The sequence below is a fragment of the Notechis scutatus genome, chromosome Z (genome assembly GCF_049901735.1).
Source record: "Notechis scutatus isolate UNSWTSFEM ecotype Mainland chromosome Z, rNotScu1.2, whole genome shotgun sequence".
NCBI classification, from domain to species: Eukaryota; Metazoa; Chordata; class Lepidosauria; order Squamata; family Elapidae; genus Notechis; species Notechis scutatus.
This window is the reverse complement of record NC_142025.1, coordinates 111,553,513-111,581,160: the sequence shown is the minus strand read 5'-3', so window position 1 is coordinate 111,581,160 and position 27,648 is coordinate 111,553,513. Positions and strand designations below refer to the sequence as shown.

The following is a 27,648-nucleotide window of genomic DNA, read 5'->3' as shown; positions in this document are numbered from 1 at the left end:
TATTCATCAAAGACTGAAACAAAGGATAATTTCGAGATGACTCTGAACACAAATAACAAGACGACTTCTTTGTATCTGAAGAACACTCAAATTAAGGATTCAGCTGTCTATTTCTGTGCCTGGAGCACAGTGCTACAAAGACACCTGCTGGCTTTCATCAAAAGTGGAGGGCAACCACAGAGAAGAAATTGAGCTCCCTACTGGGGACCGTTCATTTAAATCAGAGCCCAGAATAGCTTACCTTCCAAGGCTAATTTGGGAGAACAAGTTTGGGATCCCATCCAAAATACCTTATTGCCTGGATCCACCAAGCCAGTAAATGTTGGAAGTAGTTTCTCCAAAATGACCAAGGTTGCATCTTAACTTTGTCAAAAAACAAAATGTTTGACAAAGTGTTTGACTCTTAGCTGGAGAAAGTCTCATTCCTCTAGCAAAAATTGAACTGGAGATACTTAAGCATATAAAAGTAGGATGGAGAACATTGTATAACAATTTCTACTGTGGAAACTCACAATTCTAAAGTTTCAGCTAATTAAACCTATTGGGAGAGCCTTATTCCTTCTTTTCATCTATCTGTCTTTCCTTCTTCAATTCCTCCCTCCCTCCCTCTCTCATCCTTTTCCTTCCTTCCTTTTCCTCCCTCCCTCCCTTTTCTTTCTTTCTTTCTTTCTTTCTTTCTTTCTTTCTTTCTTTCTTTCTTTCTTTCTTTCTTTCTTTCTTTCTTTCTTTCTTTCTTTCTTTCTTTCTTTCTTTCTGTTGAGCAAAGTCAATGGAGAAGCCAGGTTCACTTCCAACCCACATTACTAACTAATCAACTCTCATGATTTGCTTAGGAGCAGTGGCAAGAAAAGTTGTAAAAATGGGGCCAATGTCTCACTTAACAGAAATTTTGGGCTCAATTGTGGTCGTAAGTCAATTAAAGTGGTGTGGTGGCCTAGAGGTGGAGCTCTCACAATCAGGGAGTTATGGGTTCAATCCTTGATAGAGGCAGATGTTTCTCTCTCTGGGCACACTGAGAATATATCTGCTGAACAAAACTCCACATTGGCAACAGGAAGGGCATCCAGCATTAAAAAACACTCCACTAACTCCATTCAGTTGCCCCGACTCCACCCCACAAGGGATTATGGGGTCATTAAATAATGAATTGTGGTCATAAGTCAATGACTACTGGTAGATAGAATGGGAAAATATACAAAAGCCTAAATTGGCCCCAAAGACCTGAATATCACCCAACCAGCACCATATTAGCAACTCTATGGGCAATGAATGACCAAAATGATTCAGGAAGAAGACCAAAAACACGTCTTTAAAACGGCAACAGATAAAGAGTTTTAAATAGCTCCACCGTGGGCTGAGGGTGAGATGGCCATGGTATGAGAATATAACATAAATGTGGCTTCCAGCGAGAGTGTGTATGTGGTGCTGATCTGGATATGAGGATGAAGCTTTTAATCACACAACTCTTTGCAAAGCTCATCTTGGTAGGAAATGTTGGAGGTTACAGGGCAATTTTGATGTTTTTTTTTTTAGCATTACTAAACCTTGCTTCCTTCTCCCCACAAGAGGGTAGTGTAATCCACAAGCAGGTACCTGAAAAGTTCTCTTAAGAGGGATATGGTAAGAGTTTTATGTGATTCTTTTGCTCTCCTCTTGATTCCTCTGGCTTTCTGACACTTCCCCGTGATAGGACAGATCAGAAATCTCGAGAAATGGTTGGAAGAAATATCCAGGTCCACTTCCAAGCCGGGAGAAAGGCACTGGAAATAAAATGGAGACTGGAGGCTGATGGAAAAGAAAGGTTCCCATTATTGATGAAGCAGAACCACCAACCACATGTAATTATGGGACAGCTGACAAAATGGAGTTGAGAGTGGGTGGGGTTTTATACCTTCTGGATTCCTATGGGGGTCATGTAAGGGTCATAGCTGGTTCTATAGGCAAAACAGGAAATGCCAATCCTAGGTGTTTGTCTGAGCTAATTTTGTCAACTTCTTGATTGTTGCTTATCTGAGTTTCTGTCTTGACCCAGTCTTTCTGAATGGATTACCAAATTCTGCATTTCTAAAAGCTGGCCTCCTCAGTTTCTGCTTGGGGCAGGGAGACTGGGGCTGGTTTCTGCCTCCCTTTTTCCCATTTTTCCTTTAGGGGAAATATTCCAGCCTTCCTTTTTAATATTCCCCCAAATATTTCATTCTCTTGAAGGGTGAGTGGGTGTTGACTTTCTACAAGGGATACCCATTGGATGCATCACCATTCTCATACATGTTTGAAATATTTACATATGTTTCCTACTGTGAATTATTCCAGCTAGAAAACAGAACAACAGAAGAGTTGGAAGGGACCTTTAAGGTCTTCTAGTCCAACCCTCTGTTCAAGCAGGAGACCCTATACCTTTCCAGACAAGTCGCTGTCCAGTTTCTTCTTAAACATCTCCATTGATGGAGCACGTACAACTTCTGGGGGTAAGTCAATGTACTGGTTAATTGTTCTCATTGTTAGGAAGTTTATCCTGGGTTCTAGATTGTTTGTCTCCTTGATTAGTCTCCATCCATTGTTTCTTGTCCTGCCCTAAGGTGCTTTGGAGAATAAGTTGACCCCCCTTTCTTTGTGGCAGCACCTCAACTATTGGAAGACTGCTATCATGTCACCCTTGTTCCCTTTTTTCATTAGACTTCTTTTTACTAAAATAATAGAACCTGTTTTGGCTTTATTTTGTTCAAGTGTGAGTTAAGCTTCTAAGTTCTGGGTTTGTGGTATGTTCCTCCTTTGATCTGCATGAGTCAAAGCAGGGATGAGCAGATTGTCAATCCCCGGAAAGTCTGAGCATTGAAGCCACCCACAAGACTGTGGTTGGGATCTCACTTACCTGTGTTTTCCGGTGGCAGAGTTGCTCTGCCTGTTGCAGAGAAAGGAAGGAGGATGGGAGATCTGGGGAGCAGGATCATTGCCTTGCTGTTGGCCATCTCCACAGGTATCATTTTGTTTTATTGTTTCATTTCTTGATGGGAATCATGCTTAGCTGCTATTTCTTTGTCTATAAAGCAAGGCCTCCTCAAGGAACTGAATCTTTCAAAAGCCATAAAAACAAAGTCAGAAAAACCTCACCCTTCTTTCTTTCTTTCTTTCTTTCTTTCTTTCTTTCTTTCTTTCTTTCTTTCTTTCTTTCTTTCTTTCTTTCTTTCTTTCTTTCTTTCTTCCTTTCTTTCTTTCTTTCTTTCTTTTTCTTTCTTTCTTTCTTTCTTTCTTTCTTTCTTTCTTTCTTTCTTTCTTTCTTTTGCTTTTTCTTTCTTCCTTCCTTTTCTGTCTTTCTTTCTGCCCTCCATCTTTTTTTCTTTCCTTCCTTCCCTCCTTTTTTCTCTTTCTTTCTTTCTTTCTTTCTTTCTTTCTTTCTTTCTTTCTTTCTTTCTTTCTTTCTTTCTTTCTTTCTTTCTTTCTTTCTTTCTTTCTTTCACCCCCTCCCTCCCTCCCTCTTTCTTTTTTGTTTCCTCCCTCCCTCCCTCCTTTCTTTCTTTCTTTCTTTCTTTCTTTCTTTCTTTCTTTCTTTCTTTCTTTCTTTCTTTCTTTCTTTCTTTCTTTCTTTCTTTTTTTCTTATTTTTAAATAAATTTTATTAAGTTTCCAAATTTTAAAACATAAAATAAAACGTTATACATTGTTATCAACATCAAGACATCTTTTGCATCTCCTCACATTTTTCAGTATATGTATTTACTTATTCCTTTACCATTACATCTTACTATTACTATAAATCAATACCTTTTATCCCTACATCTCAATCTTCTCCATACTAGATTTACATATTAACATATTCCCTCATTCTTTTCCTAACTGCCATTTTATTTTATTTTTATTTCTAAATCATTCATACCAGGCATCCCAGGCCCTATAATAAATTGAATCTTCTCTATCTTTTATTTTCATCATTAGCCTGTCCATCTCTATACAATCTATTATTTTTTTAATAACCATGCCTTCTGGTGGAACCCTTTTTTTCCTTCCAGAGTTGTACGTACAAAATCTTTGCAGCTGTTAATATACATAACATAATATATCTATCTGTTTTATTGCATTTTTGTGTTATTATACCTAATAAAAAAGTGTCCAGATTAAATTCAATTTTTGATTCATGATTTCTTCTATCCATTGTCTAATTATATTCCAATATTTTTTCACTTCCTGCCATGTCCACCAGATATGAAAATAAGTGCCTTTTTCTTTTCCACATTTCCAACAATTTGGGTCTGATTTAAACATTTTTGCCAATCTAGCAGGAGGAAGGTGCCATCTGTAGAACATTTTGCATTGATTTTCCTTGTATGCTGTGGATGTAATTAGTTTGTAATTTGATCCCCACATTCTCTCCCAATTTTCCAGGTCTATATTGTGGACAACATTTTTTGCCCATGCTACCATCGTCTCTTTGACCATCTCCTCTTCCATTTTAAAATCTAGTAGAAAGTTATATATTCTTGAAATCATTTTCTTTTCCATTTCTTGTAGAATTTTATCTAATTGATGCTTTTCCATGCAGAAACCAAATTGTTCTTTGTCCTTCTGATATCTCATCTGGATTTGCATGTATGGCCACCAATCTATCTTTATATTTTGTTGCTGTAATTCTTGTCTCGTTTTTAATCTTCCTTGTGTGTCTAGTAGGTCTTTGTAATTCCTCTTTTTTCCCAGGTCCATTGCATTTGGGTAGATTTGTGCTACCATAGTTGACAGCCAGTTCGGTATTTTAGTATAATGATTCTTTTTAATCTTGTTCCTTGTCCGAATTAATGAATCTCTAATCATGTGTCTCTGAAAATATGCATGTTGTTTACATTTGCCATCCCATAGGAAACTATGCCACTCTCTCTGCAAGTCTTGACCCTCTATTGACAATCTATCAATTTTCTTTCTTTCTTTCTTTCTTTCTTTCTTTCTTTCTTTCTTTCTTTCTTTCTTTCTTTCTTTCTTTCTTTCTTTCTTTCTTTCTTTCTTTCTTTCTGCCCTCCCTCCCTCTTTCTTTCCTCCCTCTCTGCCTCTTTCTTTCTTGCCTTCCTTCCCTCCCTCCTTCTTTCTTTCCTCCATTCCTCCTTCTTTCTTTCTTTTTTTCTTCTTTCTTTATTTCCTCCCTCCCTCCATCATTTTTCCTAATGTTTCCATTCCTTTCCAGTTGTATCAGGTCAAGCTACTATCACCCCAAAGCACCAATTTATTTCAGTCAAGGAAGGAGACTCCACCCTGCTTAACTGCTCCTATCAGGGAACACAATACAGTCTTCAGTGGTACAAGCAATATCCAGGAGGCCAGCCAGAATTCATGGTCTTACTGAGTGCATCAGGGACTAAAGAAAATGATAATGTTGAAATGACTCTGGACACGGTTGAGAAGAGCACATCTTTGTGTCTGAAGACCACCCAACTTAAGGATTCAGCTGTCTATTTCTGTGCAATCAGGCACAGTGGTAGAAAGACACTTCCCTGCTGTCTTCAAAGGTAGAGGACAACTGAGGAGAACTAGAGCTGCCTACTGGTGTCCCTCTGAAAGAAACACCAGAAGAAACTCTTGAGCCACAGCTTCACCAAGAAATACTAAGAAAACACTTTCTCATCATTCCTTATCACCTATCCTCTCCCATTTGTGACTGTATGACTTTAACTTTGTCGCTTGTATCCTTACGATCTATATTGACTGTTTCCTAGTATGATTTGATTGCTTATTGTACCCTATGACTATCATTAAGTGTTGTACCTGTTAATTCTTGACTCTTTATGAATGTATCTTTTCTTTTATGTATACTGAGAGCATTTGCACCAAGACAAATTCCTTTTGTGTCCAACCACACTTGGGCAATAAAGAATTCAATCCAATCCAATCCAATCCAATCCAATCCAATTCTACTCTACTCTACTCTACTGTACTCCACTCTATCTGCTTATTTTTCATCTTATACATTTCCCCCTTAGTTGTTCCACATGTTAGTCATCTGCAAATTGCAGTAGAAAGCCTAAGCCAAGAAATGGTGCAAAAGATCCTGGTAATCTACTGAATTACAGTGTTGTCTATGCTGTTCCTCATGGAGAACTTCTGTAGTAATCCCTTGTGAACAATCCTGCTCCTCTTTTGGATTCAGAGAAAAATTCAGGGAGCTGATGTATTCACTAGGTCCTGTTATACCGTGACTATGGGCTCCCCTCCCTGTGAACCTGTCTTCAGTCTGCCATTGTTTCCTAGGAAGTTGGATTTAAGCCATTTTAAACAGATAATTGAATAAACTCAAACATAAGTTATGCCTCTGTGGGCTATTTAACCATGGGTTTTAGTGGTTTATCACAGATCCCTTATTGCCCTCTCAACAAATCTTGACAGACTAAAACACTGGGCCATATCTAACAAAATGAAATTCAATGTAGAGAAAAGTAAAGTCCTACACTTAGGCAAGAAAAACCAAAAGTACACATATAGACTGGGTGAAACCAGGCTCAATAGCAGTAACTGTGAGAGGGGTTTTGGAGTCTTGGTGGACAACCAGCTAAATATGAGCCAGCAGTGTGCAGAGGCAGCCAAAAAAGCCAACATAATCCTAAATTGCACCAACAGAGGGATAAAATCAAGATCAAGTGAGGTGCTAATAGCACTTTAAAAAACCTTAGTACGACCACACCTAGAACATCCAGTTTTGGTCACCATACTATAAAAAAGATGTTGAATCTCTAGAAAGAGTGCAGAGAAGAGCCACCAAGATGATTATGGGATTGGAGGCTAAAACATATGATAAAGGGTGGCAGGAACTGGGCATGCCTAGTCTAGTGAAGAGAAGAACCAGGGGAGACATGATAGCAGTCTTCCAGTATTTGAGGGGTGCCACAGAGAGGAAGAGATCAAGTTATTTTCCAAGGCACCCAAAGGCCAGACAAGGAATAATGGATGGAAACTAAACAAGGAGAGATTCAACCTAGAAATAAGGAGAAATTTTCTGACAGTGAGAGCAATCAACCAATGGAACAGTTTTCCTTCAGAAATTGTGGGAGCTTCATCACTGGAAGTTTTCAAGAAGAGACTGGACTGCCATATGGTGTAAAGTCTGCTTAGGTGGTGGGTTGGACTAGATGACCTACAAGGTGCCTTCCAACTCTGTTAATCTGTAAATCTGTAAACATTAAAAGCTTTTCAAAAGAATAGAAAATGGATTTCCCAATGTTGGATGAATGGATTGACAGGCCATGTGATTGGTAACTTCATTAAAATTGAAGTAGCAGCAAATTTTAGTTCCAAGGAAATTCTTGTAACATTTTAGAACTATCTTTGATCTCTCAAATGTCTCCTAATAGCTTAATTAATTAATCTTAAGCAATCTTGATTAAACAATCAGTGGAATGGCTTGCCTCCAGAAGGGTGCTCCAACATTGGAAGTTTTAAAGAAGAGATTGGACAACCATTTCTCTGAAATAATATAGGGTGCACTGCTTCAACAGGGTGTTGGACTAGTTGACCTCTAGGATCCCTTTCAACTTTGTTATTTTATTAAATTCATCCTGGTTCCTATGGATAAGTGCTAAATTTATTATTCCCTTTTCTTCCACTAGGTGGCAACAAAGATAATCTCTTTCTTTTTCAGTATCGCAGGTGTTTATCAACCTCAAGACTACTTTTTCTTTCTTTCTTTCATAGTTGTAAGGGGTGGAAGCAACTATATTTCACAAGTTTCTTCTACATCTCCTCAGAAGTCACATTTGAGTTAACTTTCTCCTTGAGGATGGCTTCACAATTTTGGGTAGCCCAGTATAACCTTCTCATCTGGATTCTTTTCTTATGTAATTGACCTAATCAGAATAATTAAGATTATATATGTGTGTGTGTGTGGCGTGTGTGTGTGTTTGTTTGTTTGTTTGTGTGTGTGTATATATGTAAATATATTATATTGTTAGTTGCCATGATTAATAATAGTATTTTCTAACTTATTGTCTTTCTGGGGGAACATCTAACAATATCATAGCATTAATAATTGGGGGAGTCAAAGTTGCCAAAAGAATTTCAAGCAATCTCATTATAGTTTGTGAGGAATCACAAACTGTCCACATTTTTGTTATACAACATGATGTATTTTTTAACAAAATCTAAATCTTGCTATTGTTCCTACTTACAGGATAATTTGGAGTTTCCCACAGATGGATACCGATCTCCGAGATCAATGACTCTTGGCATGCTGGACTTCAGCTCCCAAAATTCTTCAGCCAGCATGGCTGGATGGGGGGGTTCTGGGAGTTGTAGTCCACACATCGTCAACTTGCCAAGGTTGAGAAACACTATCCTAGATTATTCAGAGGGGTTTAGTTGTCTCACGTATTACAGGTTTCTGGAGAGGTCAAGAAAATGCATTAAATCTATATATTCCATTGGGCAGATGTTGACCAGATATCCATTTTCATCCTTGTTGTAGGTTCTCTTGGAAGAACAAAAACTATTGAACAACCTATGTCAGCAACAGCCTCAGAGGGAAAGCCATACCTCTTTAGCTGCCGTCTCTCTTCTGTTACTACAGAAATGATCCAATGGTATCAGCAATTTTCTGGGCAGATACCACGGCATCTTGGTGGGACCTACCCAAACAATGAAGTTGAAATTCAAAATCCAAAGGGAAAGTTGCATTTTTCTAAAAACAAAACATCCAGTACACTTGTGATCGAGGAAGCCACTCTAGCAGATGCTGCTGTCTATTTCTGTGTTCTGAGTGACACACAGTGTCTCAAGGATGAATCTGTTGCCTTCATGAACCTCCTTCAGAGACTGAATGGAGGAGGCACTATTGCAAAGTGAGATGGAGCAGACAAAGTGGAGAAGAACATCAGAAGATACTGAACTGTCCCTTTGTGATATGATCAGACATGGTTGTGGCAGGTTGACTCAAGTTGACTACGTCACCTGGTGATTCCACAGACACATTGCTGTGGTTTTCCTGTCAATTATGTTAAAGGGGCTTCCTTTGGTTTTCTTTTGGGTTGTATTTTGGAATTGTCACAGTTGCCTTCTTCAGCCTTTGGTTTCAAATTGTTTCCTAGTCAAGTAAGCCTGGCTCTTCGTTTTTGTTTTGTTTTTCTGGTAGATCAGCCAATTTCTGTTTTCAGTACAGCAGAAAGTTCAGCATTTCCCAGCAGTGAACCTTGAGATCCATGTAGCTATGGATCCAATTCTTCTGCAGTTCCTCTGGTTTTTATGGATGTTTCAGATTTTTTACGATAAAGGGTTGCAGGAACTGGGAATGCCTAGTCTAGTGAAGAGAAGGACCAGGGGAGACATGAAAGCGGTATCTCAATATTTGAGGGGCTGCTCCAGAGAGGAAGAGATCAAGCTATTTTCCAAGGCACCCAAAGGGCAGATAAGGAATAATGGATGGAAACTAAACAAGGAGAGAAGCAACCTGGAATTAAGGAGAAAGCTCCTAACAGTAAGAACAATTAACCAGTGGAACAGCTTGCCTCCAGACATTTATTTATTTTTATTTATTTATTTATTTGATTTGCCAATTGTTTACAAGATAATAAGTATAAATGTATACATAGTTGTGAATACATGAAATGTATTCACCCACATTGTGGGTGCCTCATCACTGGAGGTTTTTAAGAAGGTTGTTTGAATAGAATCTCCTGTTTGAGCAGAGGATTGGACTAAAAGACCCCCAAGGTCCTTTCCAGCTCTAATATGATTGATCGGATGACACTCTTAATTGTCCTAATGCTCTTTTTATTTTATCATGCCACTAAAACCGTTTAATTTTCTTACAGTCAATGGCTGATAACTTGAGAAAAATATCTATAACATTTTCCTGGCCATAATATAGATGCAATGCATTATTGTTAGCACCGAGATTGCAAAGAAGGAGAAATATCCTTCCATGTATTTCTTTGGATGGTTATTATTACTTAGATGTTGTCAGGGGAAAAACCTGATTATGAGCATAGCTGCACTTAATGAAAATTGAACAGACAGCACACTGCAAAAGTCTCACAGAGGTTTATTAGAATTTAAAGCATAGCCGACATAAATTCTTTGCTATTAAAGCACTTACATCCCATTGCAATGAGGGTCAATCAGACAATCAGTCAAAAGGGACATGATTGGCAATCTCCCATTGTTCAACATTTCATGATATACCTTAAAACCGCAAAACACATGACATAGCAAGAGGGGCAGTTTTCCATTCCTTTAACCTAATGTTACAACATGATTATTTTTTACATGTACTTTAAGCGTACACTTCCTCTTTGCCAGTGGTGAGATTCAGATAATTTAACAATCGGTTCTCCCAGGGTCAGGTTGGCTGTCGTGGGAGGCCTGGCCCATCCCTGTAATCCAGCTCTGCCACACATGTGGGACAAGCCTCTTGCAACAGCCAAACTGACACTGGGCAAACCAGTTGTTAAATCCCCTTCACTCCTATCAAAATGGATCCTGGGCTCCATGCTGCAATGGAGAAATGGGCAATGGAGCAGCTGGCATGAGAGAAGCAGGAGAAGGGAGAAGAAAGAGGGAAAGCGGTCTTCTCCTTCCCTTGCATCAGCTGCTCTTTTGCTCATTTTTCCATTGCAGTGCAGTGCCCAGGAATCACTTTGATAGCAGGGGGAGGGGGTTATTTAACAACCGGTTCACCTGAACTGGTGCAAACCATCTGAATCCCACCACTGCCCCTTTCCCATGATATCTTGCCTGATAAGCAACTGCCAGTGTTGAAAATGTCATGCCCCTGGTGGAGACTGACTCTAAGGAAGAGGAGGAACAGCCAACAGGGAGTGGGAGTGTGGCTCCAGAGGTGGTGGAGGAGGCTGGGGAAGGGCAGAGGCCAGCTGAGCAGTCAGGGGAGGATCCAGGCCCATCCCCTATCCATCCTAGGTTACGTAGGAAGGAGAGGATCAGGGAAAAGTGAGGTCTACTCAAGAGGAGATTACTATGATCCTCCTCGTGGCTTGCAGGTGGGAGCTATGTATATAAGTTTGCAACTGTGCAGTTAGAATTTGCAGGAGTCAATTTAATGTTCACCTTTAAAGAGGTTTATCTTTGCTGCCGTTCTTCCCATGGACTTTTCTTGGTTATTTTCTTGGAGTTTATGATTAGTTATCTTGACTTGCTTCGAAACTCTCATCAATGCAGTTTGTTTTGGTTTTCTGTTTGCTTCATTAGTTACTTCTGTGACTTTAAACTGTGCCTAATAAAGCAGTGAAGTTAAGTTGAAGGCCTTACTGGACTTTAATATATATTTTGGGTTTTGGGTTATTTTGAGAGACTACGGGTCATCATAGCAAAGCACACTTTTGACATACTTTTTTTTTGTAAATTTTATTTGAGTTTTCACAAAAAAAAACACCATAATACAAATAAAACATCTTTTTTGAAAGTAGCATGGTCCCAGGTTACACTTCTTCATACAGACACAAATTCAATTTCATGCTCATTTTTATGCTCTGTTCCATATCTTATTGCTATTTTACATTTTCTACATAGCTTTTCCCCTTTTTTAATTTTCTCAATTTTATTTTGATTATCTCATCTCAATTGAAATCATTATATTTATACTTTTTGTCTGTCCTGTTTCAATTTCATATTATTTTTTCTTATTAAACAAATTTTCTCCTGTAATTACTAATTGGAGTATGACACCTTTATACCTTTTAGTTTTATCCATTTAACTCTTATTTAAGCTTCAATATATATTTTAAAGTTATAACATTCAATATAATACATAACTTCCATTCGAATTCTGCTTGGTACATTTTTAAAATACACACTATATTCTTAAAAAAAGATTATAAATATATGTTATTAAAACACTCATTCCATTCTAATTCAGTTCTATCATTAATATTAATGTTCATTAAAATATTAACTTCTTTAACACTACTTTTCAATTAAATATCATACTTCTTGGGGAACAGTTATAAGCTTTCCATAATTATTTTTCCCCCCTATTCCTCTTCACTTATATTTTATAAATAATTAAACAATTAAAATGTTCCCATCCTTTCCTAATCCAATTCTCTCATTCGTTTTATTTCATTTATTTATTAACAAACATTCCACTAATTTATGATAACTATTTTATCCATCATTTTAATCATACATTATTTCAAATTTTCTAAAATTATTTCTATTTCTAATATAACAATACAATCTTATGTACCTTTACAGAATCCCTTTTTCAATTAAATTTTCACCCATTATCTCTAAATAGGCCCTGTTTCTCTATATCTTATTTCTGTCCTTTGTAACTTCTTTTCCTTTCCTTCTTCTCCCTCCCCCTTTTACCCCCTTGTCTCTCTACTTCTATTTCTCTCTTCTGTATTCCCCTCTTCTGTTGCTTTCCAATATTATACTTGTTTTTCAAACTATTTTTCTTTTCTTTGGTTGTTTTTTTAAATCTTAAACTTTTCATTCTCTTTCCCCCCCTTTCCTTTTTCTTCCCCACATAAAATTACTTGTTCATTAAAGATGTGTTAGTGTTTGGGGATAAACCCCTAGCAGAGTATGCAGCAGCAGTCAAGCCAGGCAGCCAAATGAGAGAGGAAGGGTTTTAGAGTATACACACACTGAACACAAACACTGTAGTTTAAATAGTTTTTAATCCAGTTAGAGTTTAAGCATTGTCAATCAGTCCGTATGTCATTCACAATATATCCATTCAGTAAGACTCACTAACTCAGTCCAGATAATAGTCCTTACTATATCTTTATCAGCCGATAAAGATATCTTCTCCTCCTCCGATGCCTTTCTCCAGAGGATAACGCTGGATATTCAGTAGAACGATCAAACAGTAGACAGTCGCAGTAAAACAGTAGTAAACAGTTGTATCCAGCAGTAAACAGCAGTAAACAGTAAAACAGTAGGCAGTAGGCAATAGGCAGTAAGCAGCAAGCTTTCTCCTGCTTCCTCTTATTGCAGTTTCTAACCGCACCCTTAATTGGCTAATTACATGCAGTGTGGTGCTTAAAGTTACAAACACTTAAACTATGATACCTTAGTTTATATATTTATCCACCCAAACCTTGTTGGGTATCAATGTTATACCTAACAAGATGGCTTCTTCTTTGTCCCAATCTTCTTGTTCTGCAGGCATTTCTTGTTGTTTCTCATAGTTCCAAATCTCCATTTCTAAAAATTGAAATATGAAGCCAAAAGAACTTCTTCCTTCTTGTGCAACTTCTTTATACTTTATACAATAGGACAGGGATGGGGGGCAGAATGGTGTTCGGGGGGGGGCTTCCCACACAGCACTCAGATAAGCATAGCTTAACTCCAAGACAACATTCAGACCAACAACCATACCCCAATCAAGAAACTGCTAAAGAGCCATTAGCAAACAGCCCAACCAAGAATTCCTAAGATTGCCTCCACTCACACAGACAGGCAAGATATCAAAATATAAACTGACAGCAAACAGCACTCATTACTAGCACTGATGATGTTACCTAGTTATGGTAATGAAACATCTGCAAGAAAGAAAGAAAGCTCAGAGAGCCCCAAGGACCTCACAATAGCTCCGTCAAAAAAGTTTATGTTTACATTTTAGGGAAAGCTGGAATCTTTTTTCTCAATGCTTTCTGGACTGCTTCTTTCACTTCATTGTTCATAATGGTGTAAACGAAAGGATTTAGCATGGGGCGATTATTGTATACAGCAAAGAAGCATATTTGATTGCTATGAGAGAGGAATTCTTAATGGTAGGCCTTAAATAGACAAAAAAACAGTGACACATACAACATGTAGACCACAACCAGATGAGAAGCACAGGTAGAAAAAGCTCTCTGCTGTTTTTTGTTTTTTTGTTTGTTTATTTATTTATTTATTTTTATTTGTCAATTGCTTATAAGATAATAGATATAAGTAAAAACATAGTTATGAATACATGGATACATATAAGAAAAATACAAGAAACAATAGGACAGGGCGGGTAGGCACATTGGTGCGCTTATGCACGCCCCCTACAGACCTCTTAGGAAAAGGGTGAGGTCAATAGTAAACAGTCTAAGGTTAAAGTTTTGGGGGTTTGGGGAAGAAACCACAGAGTCAGGTAGAGTATTCCAGACATTGACCACTCTGTTGCTGAAGTTGTATTTCCTGCAATCAAGTTTGGTGCGATTAACCTTGAGTTTGTATCTATTGTTTGCTCTAGTGTTGTTATGGTTGAAGCTGAAGTTTTCATTGACAGGTAGGACATTGCAATGTATGATTTTATATACTATACTTAGATTGGACCAAAGGTGGCGTAGTTCTAACTTTTCTAGGTCTAGAATTTCAAGTCTGATAGCATAAGATATTCTGCAACGAGTAGAGGAGTGGAGAACTCTTCTTGTGAAATATTTCTGGACTTTCTCAACTGTGTTAATATCAGATACATGATATGGGTTCCAGACTGATGAGCTGTATTCGAGTATTGGTCTAGCAAATGTTTGGTATGCTCTAGTTATTAGTGTAATATTACCAGAGAAAAAGCTATGTAAGATTAGGTTAACAACTCTTAATGCCTTTTTGGCTATGTAGTTACAGTGGACTCTAGCACTTAGGTCATTTGAGATGAGTACTCCAAGATCCTTGACAGAGTTTGGATCATCAACAAGGTCTTGATTATTCAGCCTGTATTTTATTTTCTGATTTTTTTTTGCCAATATATAAGACAGAGCATTTATTTGTTGAGATTTGAAGTTGCCATTTGTTTGACCATTCTGATACATAGTCAAGGTCTTTTTGAAAGGTAGCAGTATTGTCTGTGGTATTGAATAGCTTTACATCATCAGCGAAGAGAATGCAGATGCTCTTGATATGATCACAGAGGTCATTTATGTAGAATATGAAAAGAGTTGGTCCTAGAACACTGCCTTGGGGGACATCACTGTTGACAGGTACAGAATTTGATAGGATGCTCCCAATTTTGACCATTTGTTGTCTGTTTGACAGGAATGCTTCTATCCAATTATGTAGGTGTCCAGAGATACCATAAGATTTTAGTTTTAGGAATACTTTGTCATGTACCACTGAATCAAAGGCTTTACAGAAGTCTATGTAGGTTGCGTCTGTTGCTTTGCCCTGATCAAGTTGTGTAGTCCATATGTTTTTGCAGTGTAAGAGTTGCAGATTACATGATAGTTTTATCAGCTGGTGCTCCATTCAAAATCCAAGAAAGAAATACCTAGACTCTTTTAATTAGAGAAAAGATATATTTTACTGGAAATCAAGTGGTAGCAACAAAAGAATTCTGAATCTGAGAAAATAGGCACGTAAATCACATATACAAAGTAATGGCAATGTTCCCACCCTCAATAGTTCAATTGGTTCCACCAATTAAAAGTTGTGTATACCATCATGTGGGCATCTCCAGGTGGTGATGAAGTTTCTGTCCGTTGACCTTGACATAGTTTGATAAAGAGTTGCAGCTGCGCATAGCACATAGCATAGAATAGAAACCTAAGCAAGAATGTACTTCCCCCCCAGTTTATACAGTTCTGGTTTTTAACACCTCCAGCTCACTTCCCATAATCATTCTCCCCTTCCTCCCCCCGTTACTTATGACAGCCGAAAGATGCAAAGCAAAGAGAGAAAATCTTGAAGGTTGACATTCGGCCCTCCTAGAAAAAGACATTAGTCCTAAAAGAAAAAAATTAAAGGTAATAGACAATATACAGGTAACAGCAACATACTTATTTTCTTAGGGTTTATCAGGTTATTTAATACAAAATGCCTTGATAAGTATAGGAGCTCTAACATCCTTCTCATTCACCCATTCAGCCTGGGAAGAGGGAAAATGTTTCCAAGCAACCAAATACTGAAGTCGACCCATTCGTTTTTGAGAATCCAAAATTTCTTTAACTTCAAAATGTTGTTCACTTTTAATTAGCAAAGGTATGAGAGGATCAACCTGACTTGGTCTCAAGTCAGAAGTATGTTCAGGTTTTAATAAACTAACATGGAAAACAGGGTGGATCCGTCAAAGAGTTTTTGGTAATTTCAGTTGGACTGCCATAGGGTTTACAATTCATTCAATTGAGAAAGGTCCAACATACTTAGGGCCAAGCTTTTTTGACTTTTGGGTAGTTTGCAAATATCTGGTGGATAAAAAGACCTTGTCACCCACCTGATATGGTTTTTGTGGAGTTTTCTTTTTATCTGCAAATTTCTTATGAGCTTGAGGTGCATCATCTAGTGCTTTACGTGTAACCGGCCAGTTAAGCTAGAGTTGTGTTATCCATTCATCTAGTGACTGAATGTTAGGTTTCTCCCATGGAAGCTCGGGTATGGATACAAAGTCTTGTCCTGAAGCCACTTTAAACGGAGTAAACCCAGTACTACTATGTACCAAATTATTATATGCCACCTCAGCGAATGGCAATAAGTCAGTCCAATTATCCTGCTGATAATTTATATAGCATCTAAGATATTGTTCCAATACCAAGTTAGTTCTCTCACAGGCCCCATTGGTTTGTGGATGGTGGGTGGAGTTTAAGTCCTGGGCAGAGCCCAATAACTTCAGGAACTCCTTCCAAAAGTTTGAGGTGAACTGAACACCCCTGTCTGAGATTATGCATTCAGGAACCCCATGTAACCTGTAGACATGTAAAATAAACAGTTTAGCCAATGTTTTTTCAGATGGGATCTTCGGACAAGGTATGAGATGGGATGGGATCTTCAGACAAGGTATGGCCCCACTCTTGTGCAGGGTCATTTGCAAAAATGAATCAAGCAAACGTAAACTCGTTTATACTATAAACTCACTTGCCAAAACCAACACCAACCATAAGAACCTACGTTGCCGCCCTGACCTAACCATACAGCAACGTGCCCGCTCCCGTGTACTCCGCATTGAACTCAAAAACCGTCTAGACAATGGAGAGAAAGACCTGTACATTGACTACCATGCTGACTGTATCAAAAGTAAGCCACGCAACCCAATACTCAGCTTTTACCCTCAACCACAACCCTACCTCAACCGATCCACCATCACCCAAGACTAGGCACGCACGACCCCAACTACCTCAATTCCAACTACTGCCGGCCTTAAATGCAAACTACTCAATGCAAGAAGCCTCGTGAATAAAATACCTGAATTTCTCATCCTCCTAAATATGGCTAACTTAGACATTATATTTGTCTGTGAAACATGGCTCAATGCATCTCTCCCCGACTCCATTACCACAGTAAGAGATTATCATGTTTACCGATCAGATCGTGAAAATCGTCGAGGAGGTGGTGTTGCTATATTCTATACAAAATCCTTACATCTAAAAAATATCCAAGTTACCCAGGAGCTTGCTCTTCCTGAAACCATCATCTGTGAACTATCCTTAAATATCACAATTCGATTCTTACTATGTTACAGAGCACCTGATTATGACATCGAACATGTAAACAAGCTAAATATATTACTAACATGGGCTGCATCCTGCCCATACCCTTTTATCCTTCTTGGTGATTTCAATCTACCTCATATTGACTGGACCTAAATGATTGTACAACTGAAATCATACACACAACCTTCTACAATGCTATTACAAATCTGGGACTGGAACAACTAGTAACCAACAACACTAGACTAAACAACTGCCTCGATCTCATCTTCTGCAATAGTTTGAATTTAATTTACGGAATACAAACTAAAGAACCCTTTTCCAGTAGTGACCACAATATGATTGACTTTTGTCTCAACATACGTCCACACAAAAATCACCACAATGATGTAATCCCCAATTGTAACTTCAAAAAGGCAACTATGATCTTATAGACAACGATCTCTCATCCCTTGATTGGCAATCTCTATTCACTGGATGCAATACTGTTGAAGACCATTACAACATATTTCTCCTTGAAGTCAAAAGAGTCATCAAACTATATGTACCAACAACAACTCCCAAAACAAAACAAAAAAGCAGATTACCCATATCAATAAGGAAACTTCAATCCAAAAAGAGATCACTCTGGCGGAAAAACAAATCTGGTCACATTGTCAATTTCAAAAACCGATACAAAAATTTATGCCACCAGATAAAGACCGAATGCACCAATTATCACATTAAACAAGAGGAAAACCTTCTAAGCACCAATTCCACCCGTGCTTTTTTACAATTTTGTAAACAACAAACTAAAAGACTCAAGGTCCATCCCTCCTTGATAGGACCTGATGGTAAAGACTGCACCCACGACACCATTAAAGCCAACATCTTTAACACATTCTTGGCTCAGTATTTGTAAACAGCAATGGATCATGCCCAGTATTTCCTAGCCGTACCACAGATAACAACAATGATCTAATACATATCGATTTCACAGAAGACAATGTCGAAAAATCACTACGCAATCTAAAACCATCTCTATCTATTGGACCGGATGGAATATGTGCCTACTTCTTAAGAAAGCTATCCACTGCCATAGCCAAACCTCTAAGCATAATCTTTGAAAAATCTTTCAGGACCAGCTCCTTGCCTAACCTATGGTCACAAGCCACAGTCATCCCCATCTTCAAAAAAGGGAGACCCAAGCCTAGTTGAAAATTACAGACCAATCTCCTTATGCTGCGTCACCTGTAAAGTCATGGAATCAATTATTAACCAATCCATTATCCTCCACTTAGAGACAAACAACCTACTCTCCAATAAACAATTTGGTTTCAGAAAAAAACTATCCTGTAATCTGCAACTCTTACACTGCAAAAACATATGGACGACACAACTCGACCAGGGCAAAGCAATAGACGCAATCTACATAGACTTCTGTAAAGCCTTTGATTCAGTGGTACACGACAAACTACTCCTAAAAATAAAAATCCTATAGTATCTCTGGACAACTGAATAACTGGATAGAAGCATTCCTGTCAAACAGACAACAAATGGTCAAAATCGGGAGCGTCCTATCAAATCCAGTACCTGTCAATAGTAGTGTCCCCCAAGGCAGTGTTCTAGGACCAACTCTCTTCATACTCTACATAAACGACCTCTGTGATCATATTAAGAGCAATTGCGTTCTTTTCGCTGATGATGTAAAGTTGTTCAATACCACAGACAATACTGCTACCCTACAAAAAGATCTTGACTATGTATCTGAATGGTCAAACAAATGGCAACTTCAAATCTCAACAAATAAATGCTCTGTCTTACATATTGGCAAAAAAAAAAAAATCAGAAAATAAAATACAAGCTGAATAGTCAAGATCTTGTTGATGACCCAAGCTCTGTAAAGGACCTTGGAATACTCACCTCTAATGATCTAAGTGCTAGAGCCCACTGCAACTACATAGCCAAAAAGGCATTAAGAGTTGTTAACCTAATCCTACATAGCTTTTTCTCTGGTAATATCACACTACTAACCAGAGCATACAAAACATTTGCTAGACCAATACTCGAATACAGTTCATCAGTCTGGAACCCTCATTACGTATCTGATATTAGCACAATTGAGAAAGTCCAGAAATATTTCACAAGAAGAATTCTCCACTCTTCTACTCGTTGTAGAATACCTTATGCCACCAGACTTGAAATTCTAGAACTAGAAAACCTTGAATTACGCCGTCTTCGGGTCTGACTTAAGCATGGTATATAAAATCATACATTGCAATGTCCTACCTGTCAATGAATACTTCAGCTTCAACCATAACAACACAAGAGCACACAATAGATACAAAACTCAAAGTAAACCGCACCAAACTTGATTGCAGGAAATACGACTTCAGCAATAGAGTGGTCAATGTCTGAATACTCTACCCGACTCTGTAGTCTCTTCCCCAAACCCCAAAAACTTTAACCTTAGACTGTCTACTATTGACCTCACCCCTTTCCTAAGAGGTCTGTAGGGGGTGCATAAGCGCACCAACGTGCCTACCGTCCCTGTCCTATTGTTTCTCTTATTCTTTTATTTTTCTTCTATGTACCCATTTCATGTATTCACAACTATGTATACACTTATACTTATTATCTTGTAAACAATTGGCAAATCAAATAAATAAAATAAATAAATAAATAATAAATAAATAAATGAAATGTACCCGTTTGGAAAACAAATCAGTTACTACCCAAATAACTGTATTCCCCCCACTTTCAGGTAATTCCACTATAAAATCCATCAAGATTTCCTTCCAGGGAGCCGTTGGTCTAGCCACATTTTGTAGCAAACCTGCTGGCTTACCAGGAGGCCGTTTGGCTGAGGCACAAATATAACAACTAGCTACATAAGTCTCAATGTCCTTTTTCAGAGTAGGCCACCAAAATTGCCTTTTAACCAAGTGTAAGGTTTTCACGAATCCAAAATGACCAGCGGGTTTAGAATCATGAGCTTGCTGTAATATTTGGTTTCTCAGCTTCGCTGGCAAATATAATCTGGCCCCCACCCATGCCAATCCATCTCTAACCGTACAGTTATTTGAGTGAGCAAGGAACCAATCATCAAGTTTTAGAGCATCTCTTAATTGTGTAGTCAAGTCGTTCGACAAATGAACCTCCTTCTCCTTCTTCTTCTGGGCTCTGGTAACCACTGGAGCTGCCAACTGTTTGTTTGGGACAATCGGCCGTACCACTTCCTGGCAAGCACTATTATATTGAGGTAATCTAGATAAAGCATCTGCCATGAAGTTCCTTCCCCCTGGAATGTACTTCAATGAAAAATTAAAACTTTTAAAGTACTGTGCCCAGCGAATTTGCTTAGGAGACAGCTTCCGGGCGTTTTCAAAGCCTCCAAGTTTTTGTGATCAATCCACATCTCAAACGGGTGTTTTGCCCCTTCTAAGAAGTGCCTCCAGGTTAACAAAGTCCAGCGAACTGCAAAAGCTTCTTTTTCCCAGATGGCCAATCTTCTTTCAGTTTCAGATAGTTTACGTGAAGTATATGCACATGGTTGCAGAGTCCCCATCTCATTTGCTTGTGGTAATACCACTCCAACTGCTACATCACTCGCATCGGCTTGGATTACAAAAGGTGCATCCATGTTTGGGTGCTTGAGTACTGGTTCAGCAGCAAACAGTCGTTTCAGCTTCTCAAAAGTGGCTTGACATTCCATGGATCCTCCAGTGGTTTACTAGGCTTTGGTTTCACCTTCCCTTTGGTTTTTAGGAGGTTTGTGATAGGCATTGCTATCTTCGTAAAGCAGGATAAATTGACGGTATAAATTGGCGAATCCCAAAAAACTTTGAAGTTGTTTCCTGGTGTGGGGAGGGCCCATTCCAACACGGCGTGAACCTTCCTGGATCCATTTCTATACCCTCATGTGAGATGAGATAACCTAAATAGTCAATTTTTTCCTGGTGGAATTCACATTTGGACAACTTTGCATACAGTTTGGCGGCTCGAAGTTTTCCAAAACTGACCGCACTAGTTTCACATGTTCATCACGAGTTTCCATGTAGATAAGGATATCATCAAAATAAACCAAAACCCCTTTGTATAGATGTTCATGTAACACCTGATTGATCATTTGCATGAATACTGCAGGAGCCCCCTGTAGGCCAAATGGAAGAACGTTGAATTGGAAGCAACCCATTGGGCAGTTAAAAGCGGTTTTCCATTCATCCCCTTCCTTAATTCGAACCCGGTAGTACGCTTCTCTCAAGTCGAGCTTCGTAAAAAATTTGCCTTTGGCCAAGTGGGTCAACATGTCCTTCATCAAGGGGACGTTCTCCACTGAAATAGCATTCAGGTTTCTGTAATCAACACATAAGCGAAGGGAGCCATCTTTCTTTTCACGGAACAACACTGGGGCTGCTACCCGGGGTCTAGCGGGTTGGATGAAACCACGTTCCAAATTCTTATCGATAAATGACCGCAGCTCTTCTAACTCCCTCGGTGTCATCGAGTACAGTTTCAGTTTTGGGAGTTTCACCCCAGGTAAAATTTCAATACTACAATCCGTTGAACAATGGCGTGGAAGCTCATCCAAGGCCTTATCACTGAATACTTCATTTAAGTCCCAAGATTCCTCTGGAATTTTCTCCTCCCCCTTCAGGTTCTCGGTACCAGTGGAGGCCAGTTCAGTGGGATTCTTGAGTTTCGGTTGAGATTGCCCCTCCCCTTCCAGGTGCTGGTCAGTACGTATGCACAATGACCCTTTCCTCCAATTGACGTGGGGGTTCCATTTCTGGAGCCAGGGCAATCCCAGTATTAGGGGCCGCTCCATCCCAGGAGCCACAATAAAGCACAAAGTCTCTCTGTGCTTCCCCATCATCATTTCTATTGGTTCCATTATGAAATGTGCAGGGCCACCCCCAGCTATCGATCCATCCAATTGGCAAAAGGCTATGGGCGTTTTAAAGTCTTTAGCCTTAACCCATTTTCTCCACTACCTCCGAGCTGATTACACACCTCGTGCACCCAGAGTCTAACAAGGCCCAGCATTTCCCCTTTGGCTCCCATCGTGGATGCCTTTAATTTCACTGGAATGGTCATAGGCCCTTTTTGTACTTACCAGTGAGTCGTCTTCCAATCGGATTCACTCTCTTCCAGAAGAGGTTGGAGTTATCAGCTCCTCTCCCTTCGGAGGGGCAACCTCTACAACCTCATCTGCTTTAAGTACCGTTTCATGAGGCTTCGTTGGGGTTTTTTGGGGTTTTCTTCCCCCTCCTGGCATCCCCTTTGGTTCTAACTTGGCACGGCAATCTGCAGCCCGGTGACCTTCCTTCCCAAATCGGAAACAAGCAGTGGTCTTGGGTTTTGCCGCCATTCCTCCCTTTTGGGGTTTTAAGGCTTCTCGAGGGCTGGTGGGGAGGACTTGTTCCAACCAACCCCCCCAGCATCGGTTTCAGGTTAGATCAATTTCCACCTCTGCTGCCAGCATGTACCACAGCTGCAGCTCATTGAGAGTCTCTTCTGGCAATACAGCTTTGATACACATCTTCATTCAACCCATCTTTAAAAGCTTCTATCAGGCTCCCTGGGACCAGCCTCCGAATATGACACACCAGCTCTCTAAATTCCTGGGTGTAATTGGCCACTGACCTCGCCCTAGATTTATGGTCTTCATCCTAATTCTGGCCTTATGTTCAGCAAGTGGGTCTTCAAACCTGGCCCACAGCGCAGTCATGAAGAGGTTATAATTCATCAGCTGAGGGGCATTATCATTATGCAAAGTCACCATCCACTTTGCAGCTGTTCCCTCCACAGGGAACAGCTTCTTCCTTCTAACGTTGGCTGCTTCTGAGAGGAAAAATCCCCTCCATATTCCTCCATATGGCTCCAGACTTGTTCCAGGAAAAATCCTAACTCTTAGGATGCCCCCATATTTTACTTCCAACCTTTGGTGTTCTATGTCTTCTGGCAATTACTCCTCCCGCTGAGAGCCCTGAGTTGCTGCCGCCAGCTGCGCTACTCTGCAGGTTGATTTATAGGGTGGCTGCTCTGATTCTTCTGGCTGGGGCTGCCTCCCCTCTCCTCTCCCTCATACCTTTGATCAGTTTGAGGTTCTCCAATAGCTTCGTTCAAAGATGCCTGGCTTGAGTCAGTAAAAAATTCTTTCTTTCCTTCTCCTGCCATGGCTCCTCTCTTCCACGCTGACGGGTAGTGGTCACTCCTGGAGGAGGCTTTTCCTCAGGATCCTTCCAGCTGACTCCCAGGAGGACATAACCACAATTGCTGTAACTAGGAAACTCAGGACTTCAACAAGATAAGTATCTCCTCCTGCAATCTTCAACACTGGTCATGCATCACAAAAAGAAATGATTGATAATATTGGAAGTGCAGTAGGGTAGGTTTGCAGTCAATACCCCGATAAAGAATGGAGAAAAAGCCTCCAAACCAAGCTGCCATTGCTAGTTTAAAGCAAACTCCAGAAGTCATGATTGTGGAGTATCTCAAAGGATGACCAATGGCTAAATCTCTGTCCAAGGATATCAAGGTGATGATGAAATATTCCGTAGTGCCAAACAGAAAATAAAAGAACATTTGTGTCATGCAGCAGTTGAAACAGATGGAATTCTTTGCAGAGAGATAGTTGACCATCAGTTTTGGAATGAAAGCTGTGGTGTGTCCAATGTCAATGCAAGAAAAGGTTGCTAAGAAAGAAATACATAGGTTTCTGAAGATGTGGATCCAAAATTACTATGAGAATGATGAGTCCGTTGCCTATCAGACACAGGAGGTAGAGCAGAGAGACACAAGCAAATGTCATATTCTCCATTCCCCAAACATTGGGCAATCCATCAAGAATAAATACAGTGCTTCTTGTATAGTTGTTCACATTCATGTCCCCCCCCCCGCAACTTATGAAAAGAGAAAATGTGGAATCCCCATTGAATCAAGATTTATCTCATTTCTAAAGACACTTTTCAAACACAACTGCTTGTGATTGCAAAACAAGGAACATGACTGGATTTTCTAAGCATCTCAATGAAAGTTGTATGGAATTATGGTAGTGAAATAAGGTATTTCCATATAAATATTTGAAGATCTGTTATGATTTCTAATGGCCGATCACTAGAATCCTACAACATGGGAGGCCAAAACAAAAGAAACACATTTGCAACTTATTGTGATGTCTGTAATGTGCAACTGCTGTAAAGACAAAGGTTCTTCATGGATTCTTCAAAGCACTCTAACATATTTTGAAGTGGCAGTCTAGAGTTGAAATATTCCAATATGAACTAAAAGTTTATTCTCTTGAACAAGAATGTTCAAGAATAAATCTGAAAAGTGCTGGAAATGTCATCAGATACCTGGCTCATATTACCATATGTGGTGGACTTGTGAGGGCGCTAGAAAATATTGGACTAGAATTCGCATATGGTTGGAAAAACGACAAAGAAACATATAGATTTGAAACCAGAGATTTTTTATTGGGAATCTTACCTGATACATATAATAAAAAAACTTAAGGTATTTGATTGTAAATGTATTAACAGTGGCTAGGATTGTATTTGCTAAAAAATTGGAAGAATGAGAAAATACCATTAGAAGAAGAAGTTATTAAGAAAATATTGGAATGTGCTGAAATGAGTAGATTGACATTTGAAATTAGAGAACAAGAAGATAAACAATTTTATGAAGTTTGGGATCTTTTTATCAATGGTTAGATAATACAATATAATAATAAAATATTTAGAAACTTAGGAAATAATGAATATATATATATTTTTTGGGGGTTGATAATATTTTTATAATATTTTATTAAGATAGACTTGGTATGATTTTATGATTTGTTAGAAAATAAATTAACTAAACTATAGTTATCTCGCTTAAGTATGAATTAGTAAAATTATAGTCAAATGATTGTTTTTAATAATGATATTAGGATATATAATTGTTGATTGATAATATGACTTATTATGTAATATAATTATTATGATGACTATGAAATGGATGCACAAAAAGGAGTGGTAAACCAACCGATACACTGTCTGTAAATTTATGAAGGATGATGATGTTTTTATGTTATGTTTTATGTTTTATGTGTTTTTTGTTTGTTGTTAAAATCAATAAAAACTTTTACTTAAAAAAATTATTCTCTGCAACATTTTACTTTTCATTAATTGTTTGGAGATGTGAGTACATAAATAATTAGAGAAATGTCAAAGCCAAGATGTTTCTTGGTGTGGCCATGCAGGAGTCACAGACACATCTGCAGTGAAATTAAATTCCATATGCTTGTTGCATAATACATGGACTTAAAAATATCTCTACACTTACCTTTACTTGTCCTCTCTCCTTTACTTATATTGTCTTCCCCAAGTACTTTTATTCTATCTCTCTATTCATTCATCGACAGTGTTTTGAAGAATCATACAAAATGTTACAGAACATGTTGAGGACCAGTGATAGATTTCTTGAGAAATACTTTCCTTAACATTTAAAGAACATTTAGCATCTTAGAAAGTTTGTTTACATCTTGTCTAAGAGTTATGGGAGACAGTCTCCAAGGAGAGTTGTCTTTAATTTCCCTTGAGCATCCATGCCCTATAGGTAAAATATACTGAAGACTGATATTGTTGGACCAAATTTTAAGTGCAATGCAAAGAAAGGAAATCCTCTTGAAACAACCTCCCGCCCACCTCCCAAAAAATAGACTTTGTAATTTTTGTATAGTTCTTCTAATAATTCACATTTCTTTTCAAGAACAAAAAGAGAAAATAATTAAACCTTTCCTGATGCAGGTCTTAATTTTCTACAAAAGTCTGTGATAATATCTCTAGAATAATAATAGGACAGAATAATAACAACAGAATAACAGAGTTGGAAGGGACCTTGGACGTCTTCTAGTCCAACTCCCTGCTCAGGCAGGAAACCCTATATCATTTCAGAAAAAATGTTGTCCAATCTTTTCTTTAAAACTTCCAGTGTTAGAGAATTCATAACTTCTGGAGGGCAAGTTATCCCACTGATTAATTGTTCTAACAGTCAGGAATTTTCTCCTTAGTTCTAGGTTGCTTCTCTTAAAATCTAAGAGTCTGGTGTCATTATATTCTGTTGCTTGAGTTTGTGCTATGTTGAATTCTAGTATGCCATGGTCACTCTCACTCAAGGTTCCTGCAGTTTCAACGCCCTCTATCACCGTTTGTAATAATTTGTAATAATTAAGTCCAGTATGGCTGTCCCTCTAGTTCCATCCTCTGCCTTTTGGACAACAAAGTTGTCAGGTAGGTTAGTTAGGAACCTATTTGATTTCTCACTTGGTGCACAATTCATTTTTAATTGATATCAGGGTAATTGAAGTCCCCCATTACTATTGTAGTGTATTTCCTACATATGTTTGTTAGTTGGTTGGCAAAAGGGCATCTATTTTTTGTGCTTGATTGGGTCGCCTATAATATACACCTATGCCCATGCCATTCCTTTTTTTCTTTATACTGACCCATATACATGGTCTTACTTTATATTGACTATATTATTTTATTTTATAGTTATTTTATATTGACCATATGCATGGTCTTGTAGTCCAACCCCTAGTTAGGCAGCAGGGAAACCCTACACCACTTCAGACAAATGGTTATCCAATATGTTCTTAAAAACGTCCAGTTTTGGAGCATTTACAACCTCTAGGGCTAGGGGTGGGCAAACTTTTTTGGCTCAGGGGCCTCATTGACTTTTAAAATTTAACAGGCGGGCCACCACCTGGTGTCAAAATGCCTGTCATTACAAGTCAAAATCAAACGAATGCAATCATTCAATCATTCATATCAAACCCTTAATTCTGTGCCAATCTTGGTAGGGCGGATTAAAAAAAAGACCAACGGGCCGGATGTGGTCCCGCAGGGGCCAGTGGTTGCCCACCCCTACTCTGGGACAAGTCATTCCAATGATTAATTGTTCTAACTGTCAGGAAATTTCTCCTTAGATCTAGGTTGCTTCTCTCCTTGATTAGTTTCCAAACAATGGTTCTCATCCTGCCTTCGTGCTTTGGAGAATAGCTTGACTCTCTGTTCTTTGTGGCAGCCCCTGAGATATCGGAACACTGCTATAATGTCACCATTAGTCCTACTTTTCATTAAACTAGACATGCCGAGTTCTAGCAATTATACATTGTACCTTTTACCCTCCAGTCCCCTAACCATCTTTGTGGCTCTTTGCACTCTTTCTAGAGTCTTAACAACTTTTATTCATAGGCAATGCTCAAAATAGACTATTCTGAATCAGCATGTATAATGCCTGCTTTTGTTTAGAACAACTTCAAAGACTCATGAAATGAAGTCTTGAATATATTACTAAATGTGTAC

The 27,648-nt window shown here is 38.7% G+C and overlaps 1 pseudogene; it reads right to left on the bottom strand.

Moving 5' to 3' along the window:
- Nucleotides 1-13,537: 13,537 nt before the first annotated feature.
- LOC148129122 (olfactory receptor 6X1-like) lies at nt 13,538-24,185 on the bottom strand (annotated as a pseudogene).
- Between the last annotated feature and the right edge of the window lie 3,463 nt (nt 24,186-27,648).